Source organism: Rousettus aegyptiacus, unplaced genomic scaffold (assembly GCF_014176215.1).
Source record: "Rousettus aegyptiacus isolate mRouAeg1 unplaced genomic scaffold, mRouAeg1.p scaffold_m13_p_7, whole genome shotgun sequence".
Lineage (NCBI taxonomy): Eukaryota > Metazoa > Chordata > Mammalia > Chiroptera > Pteropodidae > Rousettus > Rousettus aegyptiacus.
Genome location: NW_023416310.1, coordinates 79882091 through 79903618, shown reverse-complemented (window position 1 = coordinate 79903618; position 21528 = coordinate 79882091). Strand labels below are relative to the sequence as shown.

The following is a 21528-nucleotide window of genomic DNA, read 5'->3' as shown; positions in this document are numbered from 1 at the left end:
TGGCAAAGGAGAGAATGATGATGAGAATGATGACGGCAGATCATCCTTTGATAGTCTAGGACACTGCGCCCCTTTTTCATTGTCTTCTGACTGTGTTTCTGATTCACTATCATGGGGGGGGGGGGCGGGAAGGTGCTGTTTTAAGTGAAAACGGTCATTGTAAAAATCCTGAGTCCTAAACCACTAAAGATCAGAAAATCTCAAAGTCCAGGAAATAAGCAATGAATAGATGTGGTTTAAAACTTTACATATATACCACTTAAGGCAATTACTTTACTATAGCACTTTTTCTCATCTTTACAAGGAGATAAAATGTATACCTCTTGGAATTAATCTGAAGACTAATTAAAGTAACAATGTAAATCATCTAGTATAGTATTTTTGACACATAGTAGGCACTTAGAAAAGGTCACAATTTTTCTTTAAAATAGCCAAAGAAATGCTCAGACACTTCTTACTTATCTAAATGAATCCCTTTTGCTTTAAGCACCCAAGATCAAAATGAATTAAAAGTTAATTTCTATTTTAAAATGTTTTGTGCCTAGGGTAACACACTATACTTTCTTCACAAAACCATATAATATATCAATAATATTGTAAATTAAATTTAATTGGGGGGCTGTGCCTGGCAATCTAAACACTGTTTATAACATAATTTAGTAGATATAATTTTATCATAATTCCTAATAATGTACTTTCAGACAAATTTTGGAGCATTGACTTTTTGCAACTTGGAATCCTCCAATGCAGCATATAATTTTGAATAAAATACAGGTTATTTTATTTTAGTTATGTTATTGCAGTTTTTGATTGCATATTCTGAGACCTTATCCTCAGTATCACAATTCTCTGTAGAATTAAATGATCCCTTTAAGAATTCAGTTTGATCCCAACAAAAGAACATTATAATAGAGATGTTTCCATTGAAAGAAATTAGGTGAAATGAATATCCCATTTTGTGGATTTAAGTGCGCTAAAATTTATCTTTCATCATATAGTAAGAAGTAAAATAAAATCATGCAGAAGTGCCAGGCATCAAACTAACCTCCCTCCTTAAACATCTGTGGTTGGAACCACCTGAATAATTACTTAGGGATTTAAAACATCAGACACTTTTACTTTTCCTCTCAGAAGTTTTCTACTTATACTTTTATAGAACGTGTTCTTATACCTTTATGTAATGGGTTTTTTCCTTAGATTTTTAAGTGGTGAGAACAACACAGGCATTTAGCACAGAAAATTCTTACATCTGATCCTAATTCCTAGAAAACACACACACACACACACACACACACTCACTGCATATATTAAAAAAGTCACACTATCCATTTAATGCATTACCAAATAAAAGCTTATAAGCTCTTTATAAAGCAATTGTGAATCTGTGATCGCTGTTTTACTGCTGATGGCAATAATGTTGGAAGGCTGTATTGATAGGTACAACAGTGCGATGAATTTTACCAGCGAGAAAGTTTTAATAGTGTATCCAAACATAATGAAAACCCATAAACTATGTTTCCTATGCTATTTGTTTCATCTGGATCACTACAAAGCCTGTGTCAAATATCAAGCCTAAATAAATAAAGTTTTTGATATAATTTTTTTCTTCCCCCCAAAATCATTTCTGGCTAGTAAAGATCTATTCAGACAAATCAGTAGCATTGCCTTTGAAGCTCTTTAAATCACACTGTTTCTGATACAGTGCTGTCTCACAATTATTTGACACCATCAAGGAAACCCTCTGGTAAAACCTACCACCTGCATGTGGAATAAAGTTTATTGTTTCTAAATATTCGTATAAATGTTTTATGCATATATCTTTTCCTTATTTAGAGTGTCCTTTTTATATCTCTATTGACTTAATTTCAGTCTTGCCCATTCCCATCTTCTTTTCTCCATGATGACATTTTTTTTTTGATAACTTTCTTTTCCATTCATTATTTATTCTTCCATTTACCAATTGCTTTTGAAAACCTACTATGTGATTCGCCCAGGTTTCTTGGTAGAGGTAATGTACGCAAGGACTCAAACTCACATCATTGGCATCATTATCCACATATGTTCTATGGCACAGTCCCTGCTGCCACAGTGAAAATCTCTTTATAGTCTAATGCCAGTCTTATTTTCATCATTTGCGTTCTCTGTTTAAATAGCACCCCCCCATCCAACCTCAGTTATTCCCCTCTAAATATGAAGATATTCTCAACTTAGTCAAACCCATTTTGCCACCTCCTACTCCATTCTCTAATTTTTCATGCTTAGCACCAGTGCCGTGGCCCGTATTTCAAAGTTGTCTAAGATGTTAAACTAATCTACAGCTACTCCTTTCATCCATTCTTATTGCATTCTCATCAACAGTAATGAGCTTTTTATTATTATTATTATTTTTCTGGAGCCCCTTACATCAGCTAGACCAGTCACTCTAAGTGTGTCTCAACCTCCCAAGTCTAGCATAATTGCAGCTCAACATTTAAATATAAACACTCTGGACATCTGGACTACCCCATTTATCTCTTTGAACTATTTATTGAAAAAAAATTTCTCAGCTTTTTCATAGGCTTTGAGGGTGCCCCTTCTATAAATCGAATAAGACTTGCTCCCCTCTTGGTTTTACTTTCAATCCTACCAAAAGTTAAAATTGACCCAGGAAATCAGGTATTAGATTCAATAATCGATGCTCTTTTTAAGATACCATATAATGTCCTCTACTGGATCTAGTATTTTCAGGTGGACTATAAAATTTTTTATAAAAACTCCATAAACTTCTGGTAAGTGTCTCTGACTAGTACCTTTTCACTGAATTACTCTTAATTACTAAAGGACAACATATAAAAGCTAAAATTAGCACTTAATTTTCTTGAGCAACCTGACTACCACTCAGCTTTTTGCCAACACTATCAGAGTTAATACAGAAATTTTACACAATGGTGAGAATTTCCACAGCATCCTTATTTTTGTGAAGGACATTTTACCTTCTGTGCATCTTCATGATTATTTTGAGTTAGGCTTGATTTTTTACCATTATAGCTTTTAAAATTATGACTCTAGTAGTTAAGTTTCACCACTCTCAGATTACGTTGTTACATGGTGCTCTGTGACCCCAAGGTGCACAGTGACATATAATTATATTATTCATAGTAATATATAATAATAATAACAAAATAATAACACCTATGAACTAGTATTTTCTTGAGGACTCACATGTTTCAGGCATATTGTTAGGCACTTGATATGGATTTCAAGATGTAATTTTACAAAAAACATCAGAAACAGGTACTATTTTTATACCCAATTTAAGGATAGGAATAACTGAGGCTTAAAGGCTAAATTATTAGTCTGAGCACACGTAGTCTAGGGAGGCAAATTCCAGAGTCAATGCTCTTAATAATTATAATAAAATGTGAGACACACAAAAAATACTGTTCGAGGATTCACCGCAGGTTATTACTAATGTCCATCGTTGACACAGTGGTAACCACACTTCCTGGCTGGCATACTTGTATAGTGACGCCTCACTGCAAAACACTCCTTCTCAAGGCACACAACCTAACTCATGCTCTGCTTGATTATTGAGTGTTGAATAAATTAGAAAGCAGGAAAAGCTGGGATATATAGTTTTTTGCTTCTCCTATGTCAAAAGAGTATAAAATTACAATGTCTTCACTGATAGACCACAGCACTTGACAGGTGTTGCCTGTACCTATATTTAAATCAGTCCATCTTCCTAAGAACTTCTCTTTCCCTAATCCTCGATGCAGTTATGGGTCACTTAACTGTATGGATATGTTCTGAGAAATGTCTCGTTAGTTGATTTTGTCGCTGTACGAACATCTTAAGATGCATTTACACAGCCCTAGATGGTCTAGCCTGCTCCACACCGAGGTTATATGGTAGAGCCCATTTCTCCTAAGGCTACAAAACTTTATCGCATGTCACTGTCCAAAACAACACGAGGTTAAGTTGAACTCAAGAGAAAATGATGTGATAAAGAGATAAAGTGAACACGCTACTGCTGGCATACCACGACATAATATTTTACAGCAAACTTTTTTTTTTTAATAAGTAGAAACAACACATACCAAAATAACAACAAAAAGGTGTACGATAGTAAATACATAAATCAGTGACAAATCATTTGTTATCATTACCAAGTATTATATACTGTACAAAATTGTACGTGCTCTACTTTCATACAGCTGGCGGTGCAGTAGGTTCATTTACACCGGCATCACCGCAAATACTTGGGTAATGAGTTCCTATGCTGAGACATGGCTATGACGTAACCATGGCTACGCCCTTACGGCCGCTACGTCAAAATAGCTACGTCATGACGGCTACGTCACTACGTGTTAGGAACGTTTCAGCTCCGTTATAATCCTCTGAGGCCACTGGTATATTTGAGTTTTGTAGTTGACTGAAAATGTTGTTATATGCAGCGCATGAGTGTATTGGAAATGAAACGGGTCATAAGCCCAGTCTCTTTCTCCTTATCTTCTATATTTCTCCTCAGCGTGTTTGTCTTCGGAGCAAAATGGGTAAGTGCCCTGAAGTCAGGAATCAAGTTCGAAAAATTTTTGTTTGAGATTTTCCACAGAGCAAAAGACTTAAATATACCTGTTGATATATTGATTAATTGAAAGTTGGGTACCAGAAACCCTGATACTACTACTTACAATGATACTAAAACTAATAATAAAAACACGAAGTGAGTAATTGCAGGGACAAATAAATAAATAAATACCGGTGAAACGCACGGCCAGCCACCCCAGGCAAGCTTCATTTTCATTGGAAGGGAAAATTCTTCCCAATAATTTTACCTTTCAGATGTTTTCCAGCAGACATTTGAAAGCAGAGGTATCAGTCTCAGTGTTTCTCGATCCTGGCTGCACGCCGGAATCATCTCCGAGCGCACTGACACCTGCCAGTGCCCGGTCCTGATTGTGGGACAAGTACAGCAGATTCTCTGAGGCTGGAACTCCAGCAGCGGTAAGTTTTAGAAGCTCCCAGAATGATTCTAATGTGCAGCTAGACTTGAGAAACTGTGCTCGCTATCTATCCATGTGTAAACAGAAAGATCAAGCAACAGAGAGTTTTTGTTTGAGAATTGTGGAGACTTGAAAGTTCCCCTCGCCTTTTTAAACGAAGATTATCAGTATTTTTAACATTGTGGGTAGGGAAAAAAAAAAATGGTAGTAAATATTTTTAACATTCGCCTCAAGAATGTTTTATTTGAGTTTTTCTTTATTTAAGTGATCTCTGTTCACAGAAGCTACATTGGAAAACAGCTGTGTGGTAGAAGTTTAAAAAACTGTTTAGGAAATTGCAAAGCATTTGCTCCTGCAGGACTCTTTATTACAACCTACTGAGAGGCCTAGATTTGGTGAGAGGAGAGAGAGTAGATTAATCAGTCTATAGGATCATTTATTTTTTTTATCCTTTCTCTTGAAGCTATCAGCAAGGGCACCTACGTAGGAGACTTATTTTTGTAATACGAACAATTGTTCTTTAGGAATAAAATCCTGTTCTACTGACAAAAGATGTGAGAAAGCTCAAGGTGCCCCCATGAACTGCCTGACACTTTGCACAAAAGGTAAATCTACTAAAAATATATTTTTTAAATACTTGAAATTCTCTCCCCACATTTTTTAAAGTGCCGAAGGATGAGAACTCAACTTCTAAAAAAAAAGTCATAAAGAACGGATTGGCTAACAAGCATCACAAGAAAGCAATTTTCTGGGGAGGAAAAAAAGTGGTTTTCTAAAATTGAAGAGCATTATTCCTTTAAAGAAAATGTCTCAGTGTCCTTAAAAAATATCAGTCCCTGTTAAAATCAAATTGTGTCATTTTTATCGAAGGGACCATAGATTTGTCAATTTTGTAATTGGCTTGGTTGAGTCATCCAATTTGACACCTGTTGGGATTTCACCATCGGGCATACTTATCAATTTTTTTAATAAGTTCCACAGATTGAGAATGATAAATAATAAATTATACAGAGCTTGCAAAGTCAATATTTAATTTAACATGGACTCAGGGAAACTAACACTATACAATCACATAACTCAACGGTTTGAGTTTAAAGTAATAAAGGTCTTTATCATAAAAATTGAAAGGAATAAAAAAAGAGATCAAGGTATTAAGTGTCTCAAGACACTAACAAATCACGTACCACACAAAGCTAAAACATGAGTGCAGTTAATTACTTCACTCACTTATGTAGGGAAGCAGCTGTATGCCAAAAATAAGTCTTTTAATTTCTTGTTGGAATTGGAATATGCCAAAGAATAGTAATGCTTAACCAACATAGGTATATCAAAATGGGTATTCAGATGGCAGAGGATTTTCAATAATTAAAAAAAAAAAAAAAAACAAATAAGAGGAAATAATACTAATTACTGACTTTGGAGACATGTAGTTTGTAGCAAAACATTCTGATACGATCATAGTAACTTCATTTTTAAAATACTAGCCAACTTATTTTGACATAAAATTAGGTTTTACTTATGTTTAAAACTAAAATTTTCACAATTTAATGCCCTATGGAATCTATAAAATTGGGATTTTTTTCATGAAAAATGTGTTTTTTACTACCTGGTTTTAGTAGAGAGACAAAATTGACATAAATTTAAATATTGCATATTTGAATATTATGATTAATAACCTCAACCAACCAGCAAACTGTGCCCAAAACTTTAGACATCTAAGCAAGCAAGTGCCAAATGATTACAAAGCCACAGCCAAATGAAATTAAGACATTGAATCCAAAAATAATTTTATTATTAGTTCCAGGGGGAAAGACCCTATCACTGATCCTCACTTTACTTATCACAGTACTTTGCACAATAGTTATCTCTTTGAATTATTTTTCCTCATAAGTCTCAATTTTGAGGAGTGTAGCTCTGTTTTCCTAAAGTCACATGTATCTCTTATGTTATCCTAGACAGCTTTTAAAAAGTGGAACAATTTTTTTAAATGTTGGAAAGAGAGTGGCACTCATAGCAGTTAGTAGAGTCCATTTAAATAGAGAAAACAGAACCATGAGACGAATAGTTTTGGAAAATAATTTTAAATGTGAAAAGTATTGTACATTCACTTATTGGTTCAAATCATGTGTAGATCAAGGCAGGATATGTAGATAGATCTCTCCCTGGACGAGGCTTCCTCAGGGTACAATGGCCTTTGATTTGGAAGTGCTATTCTGTCAGACCTCTTCCATTCCCTAACTCATTTATCCAGACCCTTATCCACTGATAACATTTTCTCTCAAAAAAATTTGCCCCCTGATTTCTCTGACATTTAACCAATGCAGTAAATCTAATGGCACAAATTTCAAGTGCTACTATTGACTAATAAAGAAGACCTTGATCATGTAAAAGTTGTTTAGCGTCTCCCACATCTTATCAATGTAAGCAGCAGGGGCTGTAGTATATGAATATAGATGGTCCTGTCCAGGATTCGAGGTAAGAAAGTAAAGAGGAATTATTACTCCAAAATTCTATGACTGAAATATAATGGGAGAAAAAGTATAATTAGATGAACATAGCTACCAAGCAATTAGAAAGGACAATCTCTCTGCAAGAAACATACATATACCTTCCAGCAAGTATCTTGTGTCTTTGTTGACTTAATAGCAAAGTATAACTTGGGGTCAAAAGTACTGAGCCAATGCAGAAAGTCAAACAAATTGTCCCTGAGTTTCAGTGACCATTCATAAACAAAAGGATTGATTGGTAGTTAAATTGGATCTATTGGATTATCAGTTTATAAGTCCTGGAATGATTTTCCTTTGCACTTAAAATCCAAACACCATGCTCTGGCAGGTGAGGTCCCTGCCTATCTGTGGTGAGAAAAAATATGTGACTGAAGAAGAGTAAAGTTTAAAAATGAGAATATTTTGCCACATATGCAACAAAAATAAGTAATATGTGCAAATTGACCCCAAATTGTGAAGACATATGATATTTACAAAATATTATTTTTATATATTTGCAGGGTCTTTTATATTCATTAGAGTACCTTAGGCTAAATTAAATTGTAAGTGCTAGATGAGATAGCAAGTGACTAAGTCTCTAAGTTTCTGGAAAATCGAAGACTGAAAATATTTAAATATTTTAAAAGTTACATAAGTTACTATGTAACTTTTTGTCACTTTATCCAAATAGCCAATGATCATTAGCAGTTTTCCTAATCTAGGTTTCTGACTCTCTATTAAGAAAATATGAATGCTTCTATTGGTATTTTATTTGGGGTCCTGCTTCACCAGAATTTCTGAAGAAATTCAGCCTAATATCCAAACTGTAGCAACTGTACAGGCTGAATAGCCGACATCTCACAGAAGAGAGATTTATGTGGTCTGTCATCAAAATTTAGCTTTTTAACAGTTATTAATCAGCCTGTTGCGATCCTAATATTTCTGAATGACACAATTTTCTGTAAGTTAAGAGACCTTTACCAAATCAGGAATGGGCAGGGGCATGGGAGTGCTGGGGGATGTAAAGATAGTAAACATGGCCAGAAAGTGAATTATTCCAGGAAGAACTAGGCAAATGTAAACACTTCAAATTTTCAAAATGACTGAGTGTGTGTGTGTGTGTGTGTGTGTGTGTGTGTGTGTGGCTGGTGGTAGTATTCTTTTTTTTTTCTACCCTTCTTTTTCCCTTCCTCCCCTTTCTCCTTCTTCATCTTTACTGTTCCGTTACTCTGTAATATCTTGTCTGATCTGTCTGATTTTCTATGTATTTGTGTGTAGATGTTTGTTTTAATAGCACCTTCCACTTATTATTTAAATGCTCTCTTCCTAAGGATGCATGGGACATATTTATTTGCATTCAGAATGTGAACCAAAATAGAAACTGGAATTGCCTATTTACAAAATTTAAACTTTGGATGAGGAAAATGGATTGTGCGCAAATGTCAAGTGTGTCAACACTGTAGTTGTGTTTTAAGGAGAGAAAATAGGCTTTAGCAAATATTTAGAGTGTTTCTGCCCAATTAAAATTCCTCCCTTGTTTTTATGTTTGTATGCTTCAGGGTGGGATCTAAATTATTTTTATTTTTGTTTCCCTTTTTGTGTCCTCCTGTAGTGAGCCTGGCAGTACTTTTCCTTGACAGTCTTTATGTTTTCCCCTAATTTCCATTAGTGTTGTGTTTGTTATGTTTCCCCCTTTATATCACTGTCTCCTCTCTCTTTTACACTTTATGGCATCTGTATCTGTTGGGATAATTGGGCCACAATTATAATCTGTGTCACGATTATTTTTTTGATAGGTATTTGTGCATATATATTTAGATGTTAGAAATGCTTAGAATCCAGACAAATTGAACCAGCCACATCTTTGTAGAATCTATACTCATCTTTTTGAAATATTAGTGGGAGGAATATGGTTTGGGTTAATTAAATGAAAGAGAAGCTGAGACAGTATCATGTGATCTGTATCAAATAAATCCATTTAAATGACACATATTGTCAGGAATAGCTAGTAAATGCAGATAGAGAAAATGTGTGGGATTCTATCACAGTTAACAGATTTGTGGTTGATTTTCAGTAGGACCAGGAAGTCGTATAATATCATGAAAATATCACTTCATGTATAGTTTTATTATTTGTTGTTTGTTTTTTATCGTGACATTAGTTAATGAAATCCAGTACATTTTAGGTGTACAATTTAATGATAAAGCATACACACACACACACATATAATATATATATAACATTGTGTCATGTATTCTTTTAAAATATTTCGAACAGTAGTCTGTCTGACCAAATACTTTTTTCCATCTCTAAAAATTTAAGTCAATCATTTAGTAATAAGTGAACAAGGGGCTTAATTATGGCAATTTTTTAAATAATAAAAACTGGCTTCCTTCTTAGATTTGGATTGAGGATTAAATGGAATTACACATATAAAGCCCTTAGCACAGTGCCTGGGACATAGTAAGCATTGAATATATATTTATTCTTACTACTAATTTGTATTCATACCACATATAAGCTAAGTAATGTGGACCATACAGAAATTTATGGCATGAGCCTACTCTCAAAATGTTTTCAATCAGAGTGGGAAACAAAACATAATGTAAAATATATAGTACTGGTTAGCATGTAATTAAATCAAGTTATATTTTAAGAAGCATAAAGACTAATGGATTAGAGGTAGAAATAAGTATTATAGATAATATAATTATTCAAGGTAGTTGTCACTATAATAAATACTTTCAGAAGTTCTAAATTATGTACTGAAATTTAAAAAAAAAACGAAATTATGCTTGTATATAAATCTAAATATACCATGTCTGCTATCATAAGCCCATCTTGAGTCCTCACATTTCTTCACTTCCTAAATCTAATTCATCATTCAAGACTAATTGCCCCTCCCATAGCCATTAAGTTGATCTTTATAAAATCTAATAGCTTACTCATAAATTTGAAATAAATTCCAAACCCTTCTCTTAGGCATAAAAGATCTATTATGTCTGGCTCCTGCTTTTTCTCCAGCATTGTCTTACACCATATTCTCCTTTGCTCACTGGCTGGAATCATCTTCAAACAATTCTGAGATTGAGTCAAAGCTTTCTTTCCATAGGACATTTGTATTTTTTGTTCCTTTACCCAGACTGCTCCATTCCTCCCATTTTCTCCTTATTCGGTTGTTATCTAAAATATTACAACCTCCAGCTCTTTCAACTCTCCTCTCCATCCTGCTGTTAGTCTTTGTCTCTCAGCCTCTGTTTCCTTTACAGAACTTACTGCATTTTTAAAGTATATTGTTTGTTTGTTGGAGTATTTATTATTATTATTATTATTATTATTATTATTATTATTATTTAGCCATTTGTCTCTCCCCTCCAGGGGAATATATATTTCCTGAAGTAGAGAACTTGCTTATCTTATTCACCATTACATCACAGAATTACATAAATATTTATTTTAAAGATAGACAAAAACCTTAATTTTATTTTGAACCTGTTTTCTCTTGATCCATTTACTGATATTACTCCCTCTTCCTTCGACAGATTCTGACCCTCGTTATCTTCTCTGAAAATTTTATTCATTCTTTACTTCCTTCATAAAAACTTATTTGTATGTAAATAAGAGCTAGCTCTCCCTCTGTTATGTCTTCTGCAATATATTGTTTGTTTTTCCATTATGATACTTAAATGTCTGTCTTATTATAATACAGCTCTTTTAGCACTTGCTTCATCCCCTGTGAGCTACTGGTATGGATGCAAAAGTAGAACCATCAGGCTACAAAAAAGACAGAAATCACATAACTCCTAGGATATAGGGATTTAAAACAAATGAAAAGAATCATCAGGTTTCCACTGTCACAAAAGGAATAAACTGATTTCTATTAGTTCATTGTACCCAGGATTCAAATTCCTGAGAGAGATTTTGGTCGACCTAATTCAGGTCATTTTTTCACCCATTTTATGCTAATGTTACAATCAAATAAGTGTCCCACAAATTATAGGGAAATGAAGAGAATGTGGTCTCTAACATATAATAGAGGTTATCGATGTATAGATTAAAGGATGGCTCTGCATAGGCAAGGACAATGTGTTTTGACTGTAGCAAGCTTTAGTGGGAGGAGAAAGAACCACTTTCCCTGACCAGTTAAAGAACATAGCAAAATATCCCATACAATAATGATACAAGCTTGCATTTCTGATGACTGAAGCCATAAAAAACTAGATTCAAATTCATTTTGCTACATTATTTCTTTGGGGTTTTTTTAGCCTGAGAAATGGAGATTATTTTTTTCTCATTCAAACCCTGTAACATTTTGCTGTAACTTAACGAAAGATTAGTATCTTTAAGTCATACTTTAAGTCATGATCACATTACTCAAATAAGAATTATCACTATGTTTATGCATTTCAAATACAGGACTCTTCTCCTGTCTCTCCCAGGAAAAACAGTTCAAAAACCCAGTTTATATAGAAGATTATACAAATCGACTTTTCACACCAATGAGTAGGTGAATATACTTGAATGACTATTTCAGAATTGCAAATAGATTTTAACACTTGATAAATGCCATTTTTTTACTATTTTGCTAAACTGCTTGTTGCATATGTTCATTACATAAAAATAAGTCATTTTGCAAAAGTGTTATAAATCCTACACATATTTAGTTTGACCAGTACGGTTCCAAAAGGTAGAAGAGTCAGAAAGAAGGGGGAGGAAGGGGGGGAGGGGGGAGAGAGAGAGAGGAGGAGGAGGAGGAGGAGGAGGAGGAGGGGGAGGAGGGGGAGAAGGGGGAGGAGGGGGAGAAGGGGGAGGAGGGGGAGGAGGGGGAGGCAGGGGAGGAGGGGGAGGAGGGGGAGGAGGAGGAGGAGGAGGAGGAATGGAAAGACAAAAGGAAGGCAGAAGGAGGGAAGAAAAGAAGAAAAGAGCAGGAGGAAGGAAGAAAGAAGAAAAGAAAAGAAAAAGAAGGAAAAAAGAGAAGAAATAAAAGCATACGTGTGCATACATATGTGTATACATATTTATATGGGTGCCTATATATATATTACTCTGTGGACACAAACTGGTCCATTCGCAAACAGCCATCTTATCAGCATTCTAGCTTAGCCAGATCCAAAGAAAAACTTGTTTCTTTGTTCAGTCTTGGAAAAATAAAAGCCGGTTTCTTAAAAAAAATTACATATGGTTACATATATTCATTTGATTTAGATCCAAAACACATTAAATTGAGACATGTTAAGATTAACCTTAAAAAAACTTTTATTAATGAGTTAAAATGTGTGTCAATAAACATTCAGTAAGGCTTTCTTAAGGCCTACAATGAGCGCGCCACTCCATTAGGTGCTCCTTTCATTAATCAAATTGATAGTAATTTATATGTTAATCCTTCTTAAATCAGGCATCGAGGTCCAGGTCCTCACCTTCCCAGACTTAAGCTCTTTCAAGCTCTTGCCCTTCCCCTTTCCTGTGTAAAATGTTCTATGCCTGTGTCTTCAGTCATCTGACTTCATTAATCACTACACTTCCCTCCAGCCCTCTAGTTGGAAGATCCTCCTCCCCTCCCAGAAAAATTTCTTGGCCCTCTCCTCTCCTCCCAAATTTAAAAGAATAAGCAGCCTCCACCATAATAATGCACATCATCTTCCGCCATCACATTTTATCTCGTTGCATTATAATTGCATATTTTCTTATCTTTTTCCCAGTTGTACTGGAAACTCTGAAAAAAGGCATAATCTACAGTCTTGTTCATCATCATAACTGCGCATACTGGGCACTCCATAAATATGTATTGAATAATGACCTTGCTCAGGTTTCTCTTTCCAGCTCCTCTCACCCCTGCCACTTCCTTTCTCAAACAAATTGCAGCAGCATCCTTTGTCAAAGCAAATCTTGAAACCAAACTGGCTCTGTATGTACAGGGAGAGACTTTTTCTCCTTTTTTAGCTACTCGCATGTGGCCTAGCCTCTCCACCGTGTGCGCGCATTCAGCAAGTTGACCGCTGCAACAAGATGTTTCTGTTTTAGATTCCTGAGTGCACAATATCCGAGGCAAGCACAAGGTGACTTTGTTGTAACTCAGCAATCTTTTCAAAAATGTCTTTCCCCCCCCCTTTTTAGGCTTTCAGAACACTGTCATTAAGGGCTGAGAGGTGAAGACACATTAGATAAGAAAATAGCAGACTGGGGCCCTGAAGCACTTTAAGAAACCTGTCTGCTGGAAATCCTCGTCTAGCCTCCCATCATCGGAAAACCTGTTCTTTGCCACAGGTAGGTCCATCAACCTACACTTACAGATTTTCCACAAATGCACTTCATAGGTAAGAGTTTTATTTTTCCTTTATCTCTAAAATGTAAAAGAAAAAAGAATTTATGAAACTGAAAACATCTTAACGAACATCTTTCTAAATTGAATGATTCTATTTGGTAGGAAATGCAATAGGTTCTATATTGCCTCTTTTTTTTTTTTTTTTTTTTTTTTTTTAGAGTTCCACAGGCGACTTACCATTTATTCTAAAGAAGGCTGCTTTAAATGATGTAGTCTGTCAACAGCCATTTTGATATATCTGCATCTAGCCATTGAATCTCTGCAAACACAAAGGTTCTGATTTTATGGAAAAGGGGTCAGTTTGCAAAAACAAAAGCAGCAAGTATTTTAGATTGGAGTGAATAGATAGAAATCGTTTTTAATTACTGTTATCTCATCATCTTCATAAGGGAGATGGCCTCACTGTGATAGAGGTGTTAAAGAAAAAAAAATAACAGTGACACTCATTAAAGACAGTTTGGCAGACTTCATGGAGGACCATGGCCATGCACATAGGACTGCTGCAATGGGATTTTACATTAGCGAGAGGACGGGGCTAGGCTCCAAATACATCCTGCACAAGTGAACATTTGTAGCAAAGGGACAGAGTGGAAGTCAGTGGCTGGACAATTAGTAAGAGGAAACATCAGGGCTAAAGGGGTTCTGACTAAACCAACTTGCTAGGATTCTTGCTGAAGACAGGCCAGAGTGACATACATCATCTGAAGGGACTCTGTCAGATATTGGGGGTTGGGGCTTATGGTTAAACTGATTTAGCACACTTCTTATAAAAATGCATTCTGCAAGGAAGTTCATACCTGTGTCTACAAGAAGTCTCAAGAAACCAAAGTCTGTTCAAGCAAAGACTACCAAGAATAAGGCTTTTTGTTTGTTTTCTTGTGATTTGCAGCCTTTCAGGAAAGCCACATCAGGTTAATGGCACATTTTCTAAAAGTCTGGTTCTTAGATTCCCCCATATGTAATTTGGCTGTATTTTTAATCCCTCACTTCTGCGATGTTTCTCAGTAAGTTTGTCAGTCTCCACAAGGAGTTTTAGATCCATGAGACCTGGAAAGAAGTGAGACTTGGATTCAGTTGAAGGGAATGCAGAACTCTCAAGATGTAGGTCAACCTGCTCTAAAGATTGTGGAAGGAGAAACACCAACCACAGCTTTTAACTCAAACCTTTGTCAGAAAGTTGCAACATGGGAGCAGCTTTTATAAAAGATGACTTTCTGAACTGATATATATGTGTACTATGTTTTTGCTATATTTACATCATATATTTTGAGAGGCTAGGTCTCTCTTTATTCTCTGGACTCCTGAGGAATACAATTGTAACTATATTTCTTTTCCAACGCTTTCTTGCTTTCTTACTTGCGGATGTCTGGAAATGTTGATTTCTGAATGTTAAACAAATAGAAGTTTGTCATCGATTTAGCATATGTTGATGTGAGCTAATCACCTTTCACTTCGTTTCTTTTCCAGTTTCGCAATTCTCTTAGTCTCTCAGGCTTTATACCATTCATATCACTTATTTTTCGATCCTTTATCTCTTTTTTCTTATACTGATGATATAAGTAGTCATTTATGTTGTTATTTTCTACTTTCAAATCAAGTGTTTTACCAGCTCTTGCAGAATCCCATTGCAACCTCCCATTCGCTCAAGCTTTGTGCTTTCTTTTCTAAACTGGCACTTTTTATTTCTAAGAGGTCTCTATTTCTACACCCTTGAAATGAAATTCAGCCAGTACCCAGGTAAAATAATTAGACTTTCTTAAACAGCACTTCTGTTTTTTCTACCAGTTCATAAAATTTTAGATGCATCTTATTACCTTAATTTTAAACTCGAGATGAATATCATTTTCACCTCTGAAAACCCATATTATCAGTGCATGGTTTTGTACTTAGAAACTACACAGTTGAATGCATCAGGAATGAAATGACTGCAATTTTAAAGGCTATATATTCCCAGATGTTTATGAGTACTCACCCTATTAATGAGAATTAATAACAAAATAACAAAATCTTAGAGTTTTCAAAGCTCTGAAAGAGAAGTGAGAAGACAGAGGTGGAGATTTAGAGGTAATTTTGGATAAATTCCGTCTAAGAATAGAAATTCAACTGAGTGAACTTTAAAGATGTAATTGGCTTTATTGAATAATATATGAATCAAGCAGACCATGGTCTTATGAGGCAGATTGTCTCAGCTTTCTTTGAGGGATGGAGAGTTCCCATGTGACAGATTATGTCATCGGTATTGACCAGAATATTCCAGACTAACATTAATATTACATTCCTGAAGAAGGTCAAAACTGCAGTCAGATCTGGTATTAAGTCTAAGTTCCTTGTTCTGGGTTTAGCACTAGTGACTCCATTTTGGGCTTGTGGTTTTCTCTTGAACAATTCCTAGTTAGGAAAAAAAAAAAAAAATGAAACTTTTCTGTCCACATCTGACATGTGATGCTAGTTTGAGGAAGGAGGCCCAGGAATAAGACCATCCAGACTGGGCTGCATTGATATAAAATCAGAAACAATATTCTTTTTTTTTTTTTTCTTTAATTCAAAGTATAAGCTTTTTTAATGGGTCTCTTTCCTAAAGGGAAAGAAGCTGCCTACCTATACAATTTTATCACTGGCCTGGGGCATTATAGTTTATTTCAGCCAATTAAAATAACAATTACTGCGGGAGACACAAATGGAACACTCTGCTCCCGGTGAGTTCCCACCTCTCCTCATAAGATGAAAATGCTTCAACTTCAGAACGGCATGTTGTAATGACTGGTTTTACTTCAGACGGAGTTGAACAGTGATTTGGAGGAGCACATTCTTTTTTTCCCTTCGTTTTCAAATTTTGTTTTTTTTGAATATTTTATAGACTCTTTTCTACAGTAGTATAGCCTGAGATTTACCTTTCCCTAATTCTCATTGGTAACAGTTTGTAGCCTACCAAATTATTATTCTGTAGAAGCCAGCGCCATACTCGCCTTAGTCTGACAGGGGGGGACTGTGTGTTCCACTTTATCAAGATTGTTGAGATGTTTCCATATGGATTTCCAGTATAAGCTTCTTTATTGCTGACAGCAAAGTGATCGTTCCAAGCACCCTAATGTGACATAAGAAAAATCTCAATGATAATGCTGATTTATATATCTTTTGCATTTAAATTACTATGTTTTTTAAGAGGAGAAAATTGTACATTTGGTGGGTTGTTTTCATAGTCAAATAAACATACATCAGGCTGTGCAATCTAGTAATTAGGTGCATTTATCTGCTTGTGACACCACTGGAAAATACTTTGAATGAAAACTCTAGAGGCAAAATACTCCGACTCGGATTGTCATTTCAAAACATATGACCTCACATAGCAAAATGAGTACGTATGCCTAAACACAGGAAACATTTGGCTAAGTGCTTGATTACTTAAACTAGAATAATGTAGTTGAAACAAATCATTAATTTTTAATAGGATAGAATTTATATTTTATGGATTAATTTGCCTTATACAACATCATCTTAGATCTGTACTTTATTTGGGGGGAAAAAGAGAGCTACAGGACTAGGGCATTTCTGTTGTCCTGAGAATATAGGTATTTAGAGACTATTTATCATTTGAAAGTACCTATGTTGACCAATGTTCAAAGGAACGCTGAAAATGCGAGATGCCTCAACTTGACCTTGATATTCTATAGTTAACCATGGAAATTCAAGTACTGATATTTTCAGAACATACTTCACTCAAGGTTAAGAAGTATGTGTGTGTAGCAAGGGGGGAGAGGTGTTATTTATTTTAGTGGAAATTTGGAAATGGTCATAAGATCTGCTTTTTCCTCAAAAATATCCAACTGGTTCTATAAATTTATTTCCCAGTTCAGTGAATACAGATCCATTTTATTATGTCAGCTTGATAAAGATATTTTATATTAAGGCCTGAAGTAAACAGTAAGCCTCCCATAAGACAAAACCACTCTTATTATTCTGCCTCCCCCATGTTCAGATGATCTAGATAACTTGTGGGAAATTTGTTCTGACACCCCAGTTTTCTGAGCCTTTTTTAACTTGCTTGTCTTGATGACTCCTGACTTTAAATATAATAATGTAATTTACTCCACTATATTCAAGTAAGGCATATGTTTTAACTGACTTCATTTTACTGAAGTGACAGGAAAGAAAATAATAATAATTAATAATTAATAATTAATAATAATAGTTCTTTATTTCTGAAGAGAAAGGTAGATTCAAAGAGAAGCTTTTGTTGTGTTGGCGGGGGGGGGGGGCGGATAGATGAAGTGTCAATTTGGGAGCTCAGTTACCATACATAAGATTGGTATGTCAAGATGTAGGGCTAGGGGATTAGACGTTTTAGGATGAAAGAGAGATTTCAGCATGAAAAAGCTAGAGAAACTTTGAGAAAGGAAAGAAAAATCAAAACAAATTTTGTCAATTAAGCTTACTACTTTCCTCCATTCGTGTCTTCATGAAACCATTAGAAAATCTCACCAACAATTAACAAGGCTATTGGAGATGTGATATTGTAATGTAAAAGAAATTTATATTTGGTCCTCAGCCCCAGGTGGATAGGCACACAGCTCCTAAAACCCTTGGAGTTGCTTGAGTGATTTGATTTGAATGAGAAGAACATCTTATTCATAATAAGCCCCTTTTAGTTGTACCAGAGTTTATGTCAAAAAGGTGGCTCTGGGAGGATGGTGCTGGTGGTTAGAAGAACCACACATGTGATTACAGCTTTGAGACATTCAGCCCTGCCCCTAGCCTCAAGAAGGAAAACGGGGCTGAGGACTGAGCTAACCACCAATAGCCAGTGATTTAATTAACCATCCCTAAGTAATGAAACCTCCATAAAACCTTAAATGAAAGGATTTGGATAGCTTCCAGGTTGTGAATACAATGAGATGCTGAAGTGTTATAAACCAATAAATGTAAGTAAATGTTTCACTGATTTCTGTGAGCTGTTATACCATGTTATTGAATCACAGGAGGGGATTGTGAGAAACCCCAACTTATAGCTGGCTGAAGTCTGAGAGAGCTGAACTGGTGGTTAGCATCTGAAGTGCGGGCTTAGGAGGGTAGGTGGTCTGGTCGGTGAGATCTTAACCTATGGGCTGTGAGCTAACTCCAGGTAGTTAATGTCAGAATTGCTCCATGTAAGAGAAAAAACCCAGACATTTGGTGTCAGAAGTGTTATGTATGAGTAGAGGAAACAAGGGTTTTTTCTTTTAGAGGAGAATTTGGAATGAGTGCTATTAGTTTGGTTTATAAATGTATACAGATGTCATGGTAGGAACTGCTTAAGAGGTGGGCAGTACTTTTATTATCTACATTCTAGGGGTAGCTTTGGTTTTCAATTTATGTGAGGGGTCAAAGTGTATAAGTATGAAATACTGGGGGAACACTTTCAAAATAAATATGAGAGGATGCCTTCAGTAAGATTCCATTTTAGTGGGGTGGATAGGCCTGTGGATTTTCAAACTATTTTTCTACCAATTCTGTTTTACATTTATTGACAGGCAATTATAATAAGCAGAAGAAAGAGATATAATAACGATAGTTGTATTTATTATCACTGAACATTCAGTTTTCTTTTGAACATTTAAGAAGTAATAGATATTTTAAATATGTTAAACATTTTCAATAAAATACAATATTTTATAATAACTTAGTTTTGAGGAATATACATATATTTCAAATAGTCAGTTTTCATGTCACTATCATTAAATAAATCTAGGTACATTTTATTAAGTGTAATTTAATGAATGTGTCTGTAGGGATGAGGGAGGAATATAATTAGGTAGGTAGGTATAGTGTTTGCTATATGGTCTGAAAATTACCACCTAAGAAGTTATATAGGTTACTTGTTTATAATACAGATTCTTAGCCCTTATGGAATTAGTTCTATGAAATTAGAATTTGCAAGTAGAGTGTGACAATTCAAATTTTTATTATATCTAAGTTAAAATGACACACTATAAAGTTCGATAGCAAACCAGAACTTTTACAACTCTTAGATAAGTTTTAGATAAGTATTCAGAAGCAGACAATTCAAATAGCACATTTTATTATGAGCAGGAAATGTTAGTATTCGGTTCTGTTGATTGAATGAAACTAAGCCTCTTAGTCTTGTGTTCATGTGGAACTATTCTACCTTGGCACTATTAGGTGGCTGGTTAGACTTGAGTGACAGAAGAACAAAGGAATAGAGGCCCTGCCCAGAAACCACCCAAAGAACACCCTGTTGGTAGTTAGAGAATCCCTCCTCCATCCTCAGAGACAAAGGACAGGATGGCCATGATCTCAGCTGGTTTAAACTGACCACAAACTCCTGTGCAGAAGGTACTAGCCTAATTTGCCCACAATCTAGTGCTGTCATAATACTATGTTTATGCCTGCAAGTTCATGAATCTGATTATAAGAGACTGAATTCTGGGTAAGCACATGTACAATAGGCAGTGTGTTATACAGCAGCCAATTGTCAATCAAAATGACCTCACTTGCCAATCACCTAAGAATGCCTTTGGAGCCACCCATCGAGGCCCAAATGTAATTCAGATATTCTCATTTCTGGATTGTTACAGCTCTCCACTAAAATCCCATGCCTCCTTGGAGCATGCTTTGTCTTTCTAAAATATACTTTTAATCTTTTCTAAATCTCACTGACTTGTGATTCTTCACTGCATCAATGAGGAAGAATCATGGAAAAATGCTGAATGCACTTCTGCGCTGTTCTCCATGCCCCTACCCCCAACCATTGGGGTGATACCAAATTTAAAATTGTCCCCAAAGGTAACAGCACAATATCCTATATTAAAATAGAATAACAACAGCTACAGCAGTAACAGGAAAGCAAAACAAAAAGATAACCATTGCCAAGTACACATTTATTCATTCAACAGTTAAGTATTGAGTGACTAAAATACACATAATGGATTCTTAACACTACAGTTGCCTTATTGAAGGTAAAATGACTGGTATTCTGCAGCACCTTGTTTATAGTAAAGCTTGAATGTGATTCATTCAATAAACACATAGAGTCCTTAATTTTCTTGATAGTTTAGGCTGAAATATTGTGTTAATGGATTCTGCAAAATCGCCTCAGTAATCTCCTTCTCTGAGATGAGAGACTCGAGAGACTATTTGGATATCTTGGGATAATGGAATGAAAATATAATTTTAAAATTATTTGGTAATTTAAGTCCTATTTGTCTATAAAATTATGTAGAGCAGTTTGTTAGGTACTTCACTTTCTATTAAATAAGAATCGAATCAGGACTTACCAGAGCTGTTTTAAAACTCTGAATTTCTTAAGTAATTGCAATTTTGTAGACCTAGTCCCTTGCTTTACAAATTTACATTTTTATATTATATTTATATTAGAATAATAACAGTATTTATAAAAAATCAAATGAAAAATTATTCCATGACAACTATTTATTAAATTATAACTTGTAATACAGTAAAAAATTATAATGATACTATTTTTAATCTAACTTCATATATAATGATATAAGGACAATATATCAATTTTTAATTTATTAAAATTAGAATGATTTTATATTATGGTATAATAAAAACATTTTGGATATTTATTTTAAAAGCTGTTAAGACCTAACCAAGAAGCTATGTAAACTGGAAGTATTTTCTCATTAGTACATATAACCTCAAAATATTTGGATATTTTATTTGAAGCTGAATATGTCAGTATATATGACTAAGTAGCAGAATATCATAAATAGAATGA

At 34.9% G+C, this 21528-nt stretch overlaps 1 protein-coding gene across 1 annotated transcript in view; it reads left to right on the top strand.

Moving 5' to 3' along the window:
• TENM2 (teneurin transmembrane protein 2) overlaps nt 1-21528 on the top strand; it is a 2693686-nt gene that overhangs the window by 404915 nt on the left and 2267243 nt on the right. The window contains exon 4 of the mRNA XM_036224946.1: nt 13586-13735. The gene's annotated coding sequence lies outside the window, so the exon portion shown is untranslated. The remainder of the gene's footprint in view (nt 1-13585; nt 13736-21528) is intronic.